At 42.4% G+C, this 14,203-nt stretch overlaps 1 protein-coding gene across 3 annotated transcripts in view; it reads left to right on the forward strand.

Annotated features, from left to right (window-relative positions):
* Window positions 1–539: 539 nt before the first annotated feature.
* LOC106653522 (protein madd-4) overlaps window positions 540–14,203 on the forward strand; it is a 97,786-nt gene continuing 84,122 nt past the window's right edge. For all 3 annotated transcript variants that reach the window (XR_001339412.2, XM_014372995.2, XM_023459760.1), the window contains exon 1: window positions 540–1,087. The gene's annotated coding sequence lies outside the window, so the exon portion shown is untranslated. The remainder of the gene's footprint in view (window positions 1,088–14,203) is intronic.

Consider the following 14,203-nt stretch of genomic DNA (forward strand, 5'->3'; position numbering starts at 1 on the left):
GTACGGAAGTAGGCGCAGTAACTAAGCTGCGCGACTATATCCACTCTTCTAGACGGCAGTACCTATACACCGGTAAGATTCATCATTACGCGGAGTGCGCGTATAATATATATAATATACTGGCAGACGAAGGAGCCGGCGAGAAAGCGCGGGGAGAGAGCCATCAGGCACGAGGCAAGAATCGCAGGAAAAGCGCGGCTAATGCAGCAGCAGCCACGGCGCTCGTATAAAGTGCCTCCTGTATATATACGAGTATACGGAACGAGGGGGTTGATGAGTGGCTCGAGTGGAGCGAGGCACTGAGCAGCAGCAGCGGCCAGCGACTGTGTACAAGCGAGGAGTAGCATAGTGAGTAGTGCGCGCGCCGCACCAGCACTACGTACGTACGTATGTATACTAACATCTCGCAGCAGCTCGTCCGCTGCGGAGTGCGGACTGCGTCTGGCTCCGTGAGTGAGTCGGTGAGTCGCGCCACCACCACCACCACCAACGCCGCCGCCGCCGTTGCTGCCTGCCGCCCGACGACGCACCGACACACGCGCGAGAGGGCTGAATTCGCAGCTCGCGCCACTTCCTTCGCTGGCTAAGCTGGCATTCCCGCGGCGCACCTCGAGCCAAGCACGTCTACGTCGTCGTCGTACGCGCGTATTTTTCTCGACTCCGCGTCCCGCGATATCCCGCACTGCGCTTTAGCACTGCAGTTCGCTCGCAACGTTTCGCACGTGTTTTTCCCGCGTGTTACTACCCCGCCACGCTCTCGAACTCGAATTTCGAACTTGATCCCGACCGTTGGACTCTCTCTCTCTCTCTCTCGCTTCGATGCTGTGAACTGTGAACTGTGTGACAAGTGCAAGTGTTGTTGTTGTTGTTGTTTTGTCCATTGGTCGACTCTGTCAAACTCTGACCAGTACCAATTTACTCGAGTGTTTATTATAGTGCTTCGTGATTACATATTCGCTCTGTATTATTGCAGTTTACAAGTGTTTTCGAAACAATACCGAGTCGGAATAATCAACGAGTAATTCCCGCTGAAATTGTGGATTCAACTGTCATGTGGATGCTGTCGATCCTTGAAAGTACCGCTCGTGTAAGTAAATACGTATATCTCTATATAGTAGCAAATCATAAAATCACGACATTTACAAGTCCGCATAGTGGCAGAGAGCAAGAATAGATGCGCTCGGTCTTTCTTGCTATATACCTTTTTTACGCAGCTCGGCCAATGTATTGAAGCGCTTTTTTACGAGCGCATCGTGGCGCCAGACTACTGCTACTACTACTAGCTTCTATGTGTACGCTCACCATGCTGTATTATCTATTATGTTTTGGCGCGTGCATTCGCCGAAACAGCCGGCTAGCAGTAGCCGCGATTCGCCTCGTGCACAGCAGCTCCAGCACACTTTTCCCGAAATCCGGAGTTGAGGCGCGCAGATGCGTTTTGACCCACATCGGGATCCGTGAATGCGTGTTCGATGATTTTTTACGAGCTCGGCCCGTAAATTCGGCCCATGAATTCGTCGAGATTTTTGTTTGTACAGATACACATATGCGCTTACATTGTGCCCATATATACCTGCTGTTATATTGTACTACATGCCTCCGTACCCAGTTGCCGAGCGCATAACATATATGCCGAGTCGGATGCGGAGTTGGCTGCAAGAGGGACTCTCAACTCTCCGCCGCTCATTGTGTATTGCTTGGAACACATTTTTAATATCGGGGTACTGCGCATCTCTCGAGGCGTATATGCCGAAAGAAACCGTTTATTTGCTCATTAACGATTTTTCCGCGCTTCATCGAAAAAACGAGCCTACCAGCATGAAAAAAATGAACCATTTTCTTTCTTTCTTTCTTTCTTTTTTTCGCGTGCGCTCTAAAAATATACATGAGAATGTAGTTCGCTCGACTCTTTTCGCGCGAAATGATTCAATTAATTTCAATGCAAACAAGAGGCAAAAGTAACGACAAGCGCCACACAATCGGATTAATCAACTTCGTTGCGTGACTTTCGAAATTCAATGAACATTTGAAATATAATCAAGCTACTGCAATTCGATTGAGATCGGCTCTCTCTCGCGCGCGCGCGAACAGGCTTCGCGCAGGGTTTTGCGCTGCACACATTATACTTCCAATTGCATAACTCAGCTTTTCCAACTCTGACTTCTCGCGCGTTGTTTTTGTCGTTTACCACAGTAAATAATAATAAATAATAATGTATCTTTGTTGCGCTCAGCGGTGTCAGGGGGGAGGCGCAGCGCTCGAATCGCGCAAAAATCAATCGGCCGTTTATTAACATTGCATAAACTGCCGATCACGTGTCAATAATAATGCACGCGCCAACTCATTGCACGATATTTATTATGAATCCGCGAGCGAACGCACAAACCGCAATCGAGCCGTATACGGTGCGTTGCGTGGAAGCTTCATACGCCGCTATAGTTTTCTATCGAGCGCTATGAGCGCGAACGAGATCAAAGGCAAAGAGAAACTGCCTGTAATCTATAGTCGCTTATGTAGCTGTCCCTTCGGTAGACAGCGGAAGTATTCGCACGCGCGAGTTGGTGACCAATGCCGACGCTTCTATATGACTACATGTGTGTAAGTGTGTGTATGTGTGCGTGAGACTTGGACGCCCAGCTCGGTCGTACACATCTATCTTTGCAAACTCGGTTGCAGCAGCGGTAGGCCTGCCTCGCGCTCTACCTTTGTGTCTGTTTTCTTCTCTTAAATCTTTTATAGGTTTGTGCAGCGCGCTGACTGCTGTCCGCCCACGACACGGTGGCATCTTGCTCGACACCTTCTCCCGCCACTCGTCGTCGCGGTAGTTTTGCTGTCCCGCTGCACGAACGCACCTCTCTCCCTCTTCTTCTATGTGTTTGCAGCATTTATCGCTTCATCGTTTTCGCTTCGTTTCTTTGCTCCGCGCGCCTCGTCGCTGCTCTCGTCCCTTCTTGCAGATCGCTCCGTCTATGTACGATAACCACGCCTGACCTCTCAAAGGGACAATTTTTACTCGACTAAAGCGACGAGTCTCAAATGGATTGGATTCTTCTCTCGACTATTTCGGTTTTTTCCGCAATCGACTCACTCGCTCTCTTTCTCTGTACACGTCTCGTTCACGCTTGTCACTCATATACATTTAAGCGATCACTCGTCCCACACTCTCGTCCCCACATTTTGATCTTGAAAATTCCGAGCGTTTCGAACAATACTGACACGCGGATAATCGAGTAACAAACTTATTCGGCTTTCACGCACGATCCTTTCCATATACATACTCGCCTCGCTTTAATCCTACATTTTTAATCAACTTTTCCGAGAAAATAATAGTTTCGAGGCTCCTTGCGACCGTTACGATGGCCATGAGATAATACTGCAATTTTCTTTTTAAATATCCGACCGGCAAAAATTTCATATCTCCCTGCAGTTGTGAATGGATTTGAGCTCGAGCCATAATTTTTTGCCGCCATCGCTGGTCCGAATGAACCGTACCAATAGAGAGCTAAAAAGATACGTTTATCGAGCGAAACTTGATTTTCCGAATGATCTAAACTGCATTTCATATACCGTATCCAAGTTTCTTTTTTTCGAAACAAAAGCTGGCATGCTTTAACGCGGACAGCTTATTCGCACATATATATGTACTTCGAAAGAATAAAAGTCGAGAGATAACATTCGATGATTCAATTTTTAACGTTTAACACCGAGAACAATGCAGACGCTTCGCTACACGGACAGTGAAAAATTGACGCTAAAGTATTTACTCTTTCCTGAAATTAAATTTAAAATTTGATATGAAAATACCTTCTAATCTGATTATTGTTGAAGACTTGGATGTAAATAGGAAATAAAGCGTAATATTATTAGTTTATTCGTACCAAGAAAATTTAAAAAGTTTACAATCATCGATTGATACTTTAATTGAATAATGGCAGAGCTGAAAAAGTCGAAATTGCATCAAGTTATAATTCGAGTTGTAATTATAAGTTTACTGCATCGATATATAACAGGCAAAGAGGTAAATGATCACTTTCGTGCCACCAAAGGTATAAAATGCGTATGTATAAGTAACTGAAACATTAGCAGCAGTATAAGCTATGATAGCTGCTGCAGCATTATAAAAGTCACATTAGCCGAACAAAAAGCTTTACAAATTGAGTAGCAGTCGTCGGGCCGATGGGGGGGCTAAGATAAAAAGCCATCGTCGTCGCAAGGATCGTCGACGTTGACATGCAACAGAGAAGAGTGAATAGGTGCCGGAGAACAATCGTCGAGGCGTCGAGTGCGAAAATCATTAATGCACGGGTCGCATGTGCCGGAGTAGTTGGAGCGAGCTCGACTGCACGCGATACTACACGCCGAGGCAGCAGCAGCTTATCGCGAGCTCGTGCCGCGCGCAGTGCAGCAGCGATTCCGAAGCAGCTTACACTGCTCTCTGTAGCGCCGCTAACAGCGAGCAACATAGTTAATATTAATTTCGGCCTCGCGTCTCGAATATACACACAGCCGAGCTCGAGATGCATCGAGTTGCGAGCTTTAATCGTCTGCCTATACGGAGTTGAAACGAAGCAGTCGCGCCGGTGAAAGAACGCGGGGCTGCTCTTCTTTGCAGCTTCGAAGAGCTCGCGTTGATGCGGATCAATTAGCGTCGATCGTGTATAGCGATTGAATCGATCTATATACTCGAGCTAGCCGATTCCCCCCCTCCACACTGGGCTGCCACTGACGGCGATTGCGTACGCGCGCGTGCCAAACGTCATCGGCGGCACGCGTCGCTGGTCCAGTCGTGATGCTATGTAGGATGACGCTCTCCGCATTCCCGGCGTGTTTGTAAAGCGCGCTCGAGTCTCCGATCGCTTGATATAGACCCTTATGTAGTTTGCTGTACAAGGGTTGGACATGCGAGCGATTAGTCTGATCGACGGCTAATCGCCGGAAGAAGATATTAATTGCACTCGAGGTACGATCTCGTTGTTCTTCTTGAATTCAAAGAGACGAAATTATCTGCATCAGTAACGTATGACAACAATCACTCCTCTCATAAATCCGTATTCATTTGGTATTTATACACTGCTAACCTGTCTACTTTGTCTGGTTTTTTCTTCCTACAGTTATAACAAGCAAGAATAATAATTGAAAATCTTGAGCAAGTCTGGTACTCTATGCAAACGAGTAGCTCCCGTTGCTTTTGATATTTTTTGCCATAATAAAATTCTGTGGTGGAAAGGGCTAACGAGATAACTCCATTTTTTTCGAAATCGAGTTTATGATATGAATTACCTATATGTTATGTCTACTTTAAGGTACGAGTGTCACAAAAGCTGAAAAGAGCACCTATCGTTCAATATAACACCGTGCCAAACGAGATAAGTCCACCTTTGCGAGCTCCAAAATACGATTAAGAGTCTGGATTGATTTGAAAATGGAAGAAAATGATATTCCAACATACAAATGGCTCTCACACTCTTCGAATGTTGTGAATTTCACTATACGATTGATACATTTGATACACGAGGGGCCATTTTCGCGATTTTCAGTATGGCCTTTTTTCGTTGCAAGATTTGAGATCTGACACCAGTATAACGTTAAATGAGCTATTTTATCAATGTAAAATCATTACATGAGGTTTTGATCACAAATTAAGCGAAATTATCGATATTGAAAAAAGTGTGACCGCTAAAAGTGGACTTATCTGCTAAGCGGGGAAAGGGCTAACGAGATAAGTCCATATTTTTTGCTCCGTATCAACACTATGATGCGCCTTTCATTTTCACAAGTACATAGTTCAAAAGATACCTCATAATAGGTAAAAATATCATAGGCACAGATCTTTAGTCGTCTGCGTCTAGCTAGGCCTTCATGCGCAACTTAAGACGCGTTATTCTCGAAAACACGAAAAATGGAGTTATCTCGTTAGACCTTTCCACCACAGAAATAAATTCACTCGTCTTCGATTTCTTGATTTTAAAGTAGAATTAACGAAACTCGATTAAACGATTTTAATCCCAATCTTGTTCTTACCGCTGCTCATATAATTTAAAAAGATACCAAATTCAAGGTAAATTGTAAATGTTTAACAGAGCTTTTTGAAAGATTTTCACATCAAATTTTTTTTTCAATTACGGAAATATCTACAAAACAGCAATATCCAGTGCAAATGTATAAGCGCGTAATAATGAATTTTTATTCTTTTACACGAGTTTCAGAATCCTTTTAATATTATAATAAAAAATTCGAAATTTTAATTTATTTTTATAAATTATAAAATAACTGAGGAAGTAATAGAGGAACATTAAAAATGTACTGCAACCAATTATAAAATGTATTTATATACATATACATTTAAAACAGAAAATCTAATGGTAGCTGAAACTGTATCAATCAAAAATTAATGAATAAGAACTCATAAACTCTTGTTGCATTTGCACTTGATGTCGTTCACGATTGAGTACAGGGGTATTTTTACTTTGAAAAAATTACTTGGCTAGTATAATTTAATGAATTAACGTGACTTTCTATATTTTTACGTGTAAAACGTTCCATTTTTCTTTGAGTGACTATGAAGTATCAATTTTTGACATTTAAAGAAACGAGTGAAATGATGAAATGCTTAAATTTTTGACAATCATGATTCTAATTTTAACAGCTAATGTCAGTCATAGAAAGTCGCGTGAAAGCACATGTGTATGTAAATGTATATAAATGGCGAATCAAGCGTTTTAACGTAAGTTGATAAATATAGTTAATTTGAATAAAAACATTGGCACCGCCCACAACAATCAGAGTCAGTAGAGACGCCTTTCCACGAATTTCCACGTCAAAGCTTGGCGCCAGTCAGCCGCGAGCACGGCATGAACATTGGCACGGGGTGGAAAACCCTCTATATACTCGTGTACTCCACCAATTTCCTCGGATACGCCCCGAACAATATATAAGAGCGAACATCGCGAAAAAAAGTTACGAGCGTTCTCAGATAATGGGAAACAAGTGGAGCGTGCGCGAATACAATTTGTCTATATATAATGACAACGAGCGTTTTTGAAAGGTCAAAGAAATCGCGTCCGAGAGCGACTGATGTTCGGCACACTGCAGTTTACAACATCTTTCTATCTTCTTTTTCGTCTCTCTTTCTTACTCTTTCACTTGTTTAATAGTTGGAGGATAAAAAAAGCCAACCTCATAAGCCTCTTTCGTATCGAAAATGCACTTTAGTCTCGGTAAATTTTACATGGCTTTCTTCATTAACGTAATCTGTTTTCGGTAATGACGGGCGCAATCAGGATTTTAACAACGATGTTATTTCGCTTTTTGCAAAATTTCCACTTTGTCGAGTTTACTCGATACGAAAATTCGCGTTATATTTAGCAGGCCAATCGAGGCGAGAGGCGGCCTTTGCTTCATTCGCATTTGTTAAATTGATTTCAATTACGCGAGAGGTTTATCAGCGCATCGGTGCGCGAGTGGACGTGAAATTTCTCAAGAACTTAAGACCACTTTTCAATCACACTCCCGTATATTGGATCTTTTCAATTTCCTCGTTGATAAAGCAAGAAATATACTGTAAGCATATTGTGCTTACGTACCAAATGTTGATTCATCGACGATGTGCGAATCGCGCGAGGCTTTTTCAGCCTCGCTTTCGAAAAAGATGCGCGTTACAGCACGTGCCAACGCAATTTAATCAATATTGTCCAAGATATAGCCGTGGCCGTGTTTTCCAAGTGATTTACAGGTTCATAAAATTCCTTCAAAACGAGTATAGACATTCCTCGTTGATAAATATGACTGGTAGGGTAAGTACGGTGTATAAAAGGAAGGAAGAATCCGACGTGCGCGCGTCGAGATATTATACGCGCGGCAGCTTTACGAGGTGAAACTTTAAAAAATAATTTTTAATTTACAAGCTGGCACCTTGTGCAAACAAGTCTGGCGCGCAACTCCAGCATAGCATAGTGCACGGATTTGAAGCAGCGTTAAAAAAAAAAAAGAAAATTCGCTCGAAGCAGCAGCTAGCTATACACCAGGCAAAATCGGGCGCGCGAGCTGCGGCTCGAGTTATGGCTTCGGAAAAATTGATCGAAAGTGCAGCAGCAGGCTATACGAGGCTAAAAATACTCGTTAGAATCGTTGCTCGCGCGAAGAATAAAGCGCAATAATGTACGGGATGGATTGCGGGTAACGCGCAAGACGAGTGTATATAACAGCGGATGGATCTCGCTATGCGCGGGGAAATTCGGCAAGTAGTTGTTCGGAAGTCGTTGGCTGATTCGTACGAGCGAGGCGAAGCGTGAAGGCGATAGATCAAAAAGTTCGACAACGTGGCGCGCCGTCGTCGCGTGCTGCACTGCTCGTCGCTCCGCTTCGACGCTCCTTGTCGTGAATGACTTCTATTTGTCATGGAGAAAAAGTGGTAAACTCCGGATCGTGGCTGTTACACGTTATACCTGCACTTCTATACATGCACGTCGCGCGCACAGTCGCGTATATGTACACAGCGTATATAGGTACAACATCATTATTGAATCGCGACAAGCGATCTTTCGCGCGCGCGCCGCGCCCGGCCCGTACGTAGGCTTTCTCGTTATATTACATGCATTAAAATCGCCTCGGGTAGAGAGCACTCGCGTTGCACTACAGTGCACATACATACGTATACAAGCAGAGATTGCTTGGCGAGCGATAAGAATTAAGGTCTCATTATGGCTATGTATTGCCGTGCAGCTTGTGTATTCTGCGCGCGCCCGCGCATGCATTTATAAGTGCGCGCGCGCGAGCGGCTGAGGACTTTAATTAAATCGGTGAGCTTTTATCGCCCTAACACTTGCGAGACTACTACTTATTATATAGCAACGCGCGCGAGTCTGGGCGAGTCTGCAGCTGCAGCTCGACGAACCGATGGATTCGACCTCGAAATATTTATCTACGGAACATGGCTGAGTGGGCGCGAAATAAATGGAATCCCTGCAAAGCTTCGCCTGTAATGAGTATTTATGTACGCCGCATCAGATTGCCGATGCGAGTCTGCTTGCCTTATTGATAAATTGACCGTACCTCACGTATGGCTGTTACATGAAGTCAAATGAAAATCATATTACAGAATCAATTCTTATATCGCGCGAATTAATAATTCATAAATAGTTTAATAGCTCCATTTATGATATTAGAACATCCTTCCAAGTGTCGGTCAATCATTCTATTCAATGTTTCGGAACTATTATATTTAATGGCCGATGTGTGAGCATTTAATAACCCGTATCATTCCTCAAATTTTTCTTCCTCTTACATAATGATGGGTAACTTTTGCTCGGGTTTTATACTTTAAATTTATTGTCTATCTTAGTTTAGTTTTCATTCTTTCATATATTATACTTTATTATAATTTTTTCGAATTGAAGAAAGTTGGAATTTTGATATTATCGAGCAAAATTTGAATGGTTGGTAATTGTTTTAATCTTAACATATGTCCTTAGTATAATAGTCTTCAATTTGAAATCAAAATTTGTCACTAGTATAGTTTGTAAAATTTACCATCTCCGTTATTTGGACGTAACAAGTAATTCCATCACTGTGTAGCGTTTTTTTATGTAGAAGTTGTTCTTGTAAAAAGAGGGAGAAAAGGACGTTTTCATTCGTGCCTGTGAGTATAGATCAGAAAGAGGACAATGACATCGATCGTCGCGGGCACTATATAGAATGGCGGGCGTCGATCCATGTATCAACAGCTATCTCGGGTCTTGTAAAGAAGAAAAGGAATACGTGCTAGTTGGGGGGATAGAAGCGGAAAAGCTCATCGCCGCTGTAGTGTGCCAAAAGAGCATCTTCGATCCGTAAAGGCTATACATATAGGCTATACGTATAGAGGGAGTCTTCGTTTCAGCAAGCTAACGAGCCCAAGGTGCAGTCTCATCCTCGCTCTTTGGGCGCTTCCATCAGGATTACAATTGCTCTCTCTTGGCTTGCACCGGCGGAATCAGCAAAGAGGCTGACTAATTGTTTACTTACAGGCTGTATTTCGAACCGCTACTACGTACACTCTTTCGACTCTCGAGTGCTGCCATGTGCAACGAGCATCTCGCGAAATTTAACTCCAACATCGAGCTCCCAGCTGAAAGGATTTCGTCTGTATAGGTCGATTGGGACCTTACCTCTACACGTACAATCATGCCTATATCGCTTGTATCGTCGATTTCATCATTTCCAGCGGCACTCGAAAGCGAAGCGTCGTCGTATCGTTGATTGGATACAAACCTGCGTTTTTCCAGATCGTCCCTTTGTGAATTCCAAGTGTTTAATTAGATCGCGCACAAATACAAAAAGGACGCGCTCGGAGCCCGTTCGAGTTGGATTATTTTCAATATTCAAATAGCGGCGCACGCGAGCAGTTTCAACGGACGCAGCGGCTCCATCGTACGCAATCAGAGCGATATCGAATAAAATTTGCTCTCGTTTGTTTGCATAACTCGGCGCTATAAGTTTGACATTTTTGTTCGTCACCGTCGATTTTATGACTTAAATGCCGGAGCCAATGTCTGCCGTAAACCATCGATCCGTGTTCGCTCTTTAATTCCACGAGCTTTACACTTTTAGACGCAGGACGACGATGTATTATTATCATCATCATCGTCGATGTACCACAAAATTGTATTTCGAAAAGTAAGCATCAAAGGCATCAAGTCTAATGTTATCTACGCCCCGTCGAACAAAAATATTATTTTGAGAAATCATAAAATTATACGCTAGTGTAGCATGCGAGATGCCTATGGGTAAATTAAGTTTACGGGGTGTATAATATGGCATGCGATGGCCGCTTTTACATTAAGCGACTCTTTGAATATATACACGAGTGGTACGCAGAAAGCTATAGATACCCATGGAGGCTTGTTTCTGGTAGCGGCACTTTCGACGCAAAATCGCAGAGGAGACCGCACACGCGTGCACTCGCTTCTCTCTCTCTCTCTCACGCGCGAGCACAGACGCACAGACATGCACTCATACATGCACATCCACGTAATATGGTACAACGTGTACAATATACGTGGGGGCGTGCTCTTTCTGCGCTCGCCTGCACTAGACACTTAACGAGCGTCTGGTCTTTCTCGCCTTCTGCGCTGTACGCGCGCACTCCTCGTCGTCGTCGTCGTCTTCGTGCAGTATCTTCCTTTCCTGAAGCCGCCCGGCAGCGGCCGTGTTGCAGATTGCTTCTGTGGTGGGGTCGAAAAGCAATGCAACTAAGGCTTCGTATTCAGTGTTTTACCCGCACGGTTCTTTGTACGTCTCCTTTCTCTTACCTTTAGTGGTGGCTAATTTTACAATAATTATCAGTTTATTATCAATGTTTGAAGTGACAGTTCTCTTCCAAGACAGAGTTACAAAACTAAAAAAAAAAAAACTAAACGGGAACTCTAAGATGTATCTTTGATCTTATCGATTGCACTAGTTATACGTACTATCATAAAATCTCTGAATTAACTTTACAAATTGAACTTCATTTGCTTTCCAAAGGAGTTGTTGAAACAAAGCTGAAATGAAAATGAAGTTTTGATAATTCCATGTTTAAATTAAAATTAATTTGATAAAATTCAGCCGTGACATTTTAAATATTTCTTTTCCGAATTTTTTTCATATTTCAAACCCATACCCAGACTTTGATTCGATGTAGATACAAATAAGCTATTGTTTAAAAACCATTGTAATATATACTACACTTTTGATTTTCTTCTTGTATAATATTTCAGTTGATCGCGAAGCAGACTCCTTCACCTAATTATCTCCTCTACATATCCCAGATAATAAAATAGTTAAATTTTAATAGAGGATATTTTACCAAAAAGGTGAAGAAATCTGTGACAAACACAAATTATCGCATTATCAATAAGTACAAATTAAAATCCATCTTTTGATTTCATCAAGTATCATACTTTTATGGAAAAAAGTAATTGATGCCTAAATTTGCGAGCGATAAAAGCTTTAATTAGATTAATGCATGGACTTATCCAGCCATCTGGGTCAATGTGTGCGTAGGCACTAGTGGAAGGCTCGACGTGTAAATTTGCATAGATCGCTAGTGTTGATTCTGTTGTATAATCCAGGTTTTATACGAGACATGTGTGTATAATATGCAACTATTCATTCTGACCAGAATCGATGGATTTTAATCTAGTGCAAAACTCGATTAATCCTCGACCTATTCTTTGCGGCGTTCGTCCATTCAATGGATAAACTAACGCATGTTTCTCATTGGCGATTCTGAAAAGCAAATATTTGTACATAGATATTTAGACTAATGCGTCTTGTTGAGGTTGGGTAACTACTACCTTAGCTCGCTTGCAAATAAGGACCAAATTGTTGGAGAGAAAAGCGAATGTCAAAGCACAATTAGGTAAATAAGTGTCGAGAAATTATGCTCTCTGCTTATTGTGTGGTAATGTGGACGCTGATTGTCTGACTGCCAGTACAAAGACGCACTCGTACTCGGTGTAACGGTGACTTGTCGTAAGCTTATTAATCGATCTAAATTTCTGGGCTTTTTCAACGCGTGGGCATGGACTGTCGTAAAGAAAATCGATAAATAATTATTCAACTGCAAGCAATTTTATTGTTTCGTCTTTTATCATGTAAATTTGAAAAAAAATTGAAGCGACGCACTCGATAATTATAATAATTGGAGGTTTAACCTGTGTCACGATTACTTTGAAATCTTTTATTGATTTCTTATAATGAGACTCAATCTCACTTTTTATAACGGAAAAGTGGATGAAGTTCGATACCCACTTCTTTTCATTCAAGTATTATATTTTTATCAAAGCTTTAGGTACCTTGTATGTAATAATATCTTTCATAAACGAATGATATTCAATGAATATTTTTACTAAATATAGAATTTTTCGAAACGAATTTACAAAATATTTCAAAGTAAAGCTAAAATACAAAGAATAAAGTGCATATTTACTTGTTCCGATGGTGAATAAGTAAAAGACAGAAATAAAAACTGAAACAAGAGCTTGAGACGGTTAGCGCTATTACGAGCGGGCAAAGTAATGATTTCAACTTTATTGCCGTCGTCCTTCATGTCAATCGTAGTTTTGAACGACACTTCAGAAATTCGAACAGATAGGCATTACTTTAACTTGGCGCGTAAAGCTGCAGAAGTGCCGGCGCCTTACATCCCAAGACAATTGAACTTGTGCGGTGCTATTTCAGCAGGCGTGAATGATTATTCCCCACTTGACGCAATATTCGGCCGTGCGGGTGATCTTGGTCGAGTCTCAACTTTCCAAGGCTGCGGCTAATACCCCGACGCGTTCGTATAATATGGAACGAGAGTTGGATAAAGCTCGCTTGATAAATCTCTCCATTTTAGATGAACTCGCGGGTCTCGGGAATCGCGGACGATACAATTAACACTGCGCGACGCTGTTATTCCGTCAGGAATTCGCTACACGGTCGACCTTTTGCAATTGCGCAGCCCGCTCGGATGGTCGACGATTTGAAAGCTTGTACATAGCTATAACGAAGCTCTAGGCGTGCGCTCGTTGCGAGGAAGTACTATAAAGAGCGACATTCCGTGGTTATAAAAGCCGGCTCTTATTGGTCAGGGGTAAAATGAGAATAGACTTTTTGTTGTTTTTGCGTCGCTCTTTCGTACGAAGCTCGTAGTCGATCGACTTATCGCACTAGCCGATGCTAAACAGAATCAGAGCTAATTAACCCCGATTTGCAGTCACTCAGCGAACCGCAAGAAAATCATTAAGCAGCAATGATTCGTCGCTTCGTCGTCCGCGGCGCTAATCAGGCGGAAAGGTACCATTTTATTACCTGCAATCGTATTATATGATCGAGACTTTGCTCAACCACGATGACGTTTCTCGACTACCGTTTGCATGAACGAGCTAATAAACTTATTTTCCCTCGTCGACGTCCAACCGGTGATTTTATAATTCAACAGCATCCAATCGGCGCCTCGTAATAATGAAGACGTTTTCAAACTTCCTCTCGAAAACACTTTGTCACTTGATTGAAAAAAATCAAATCTTTTTCATCAAGATATTATATTTTAGTTTTTTTTTCTTTCGTTTTTTCATCATAAAGCTGACGAGAAATGTTTCATGATGTTCTGTGTGAGCATGTGTGTGAGGACTCTTTGTAGCGCGAAGTAAGCAGTAGGTAGCTTGCGGAAAATTGCAAAAAATATTTGGGTCAGTGC

The sequence above is a fragment of the Trichogramma pretiosum genome, unplaced genomic scaffold, assembly GCF_000599845.2.
Source record: "Trichogramma pretiosum strain Unisexual culture from Peru unplaced genomic scaffold, Tpre_2.0 scaffold60, whole genome shotgun sequence".
In the NCBI taxonomy this organism is placed as follows: domain Eukaryota; kingdom Metazoa; phylum Arthropoda; class Insecta; order Hymenoptera; family Trichogrammatidae; genus Trichogramma; species Trichogramma pretiosum.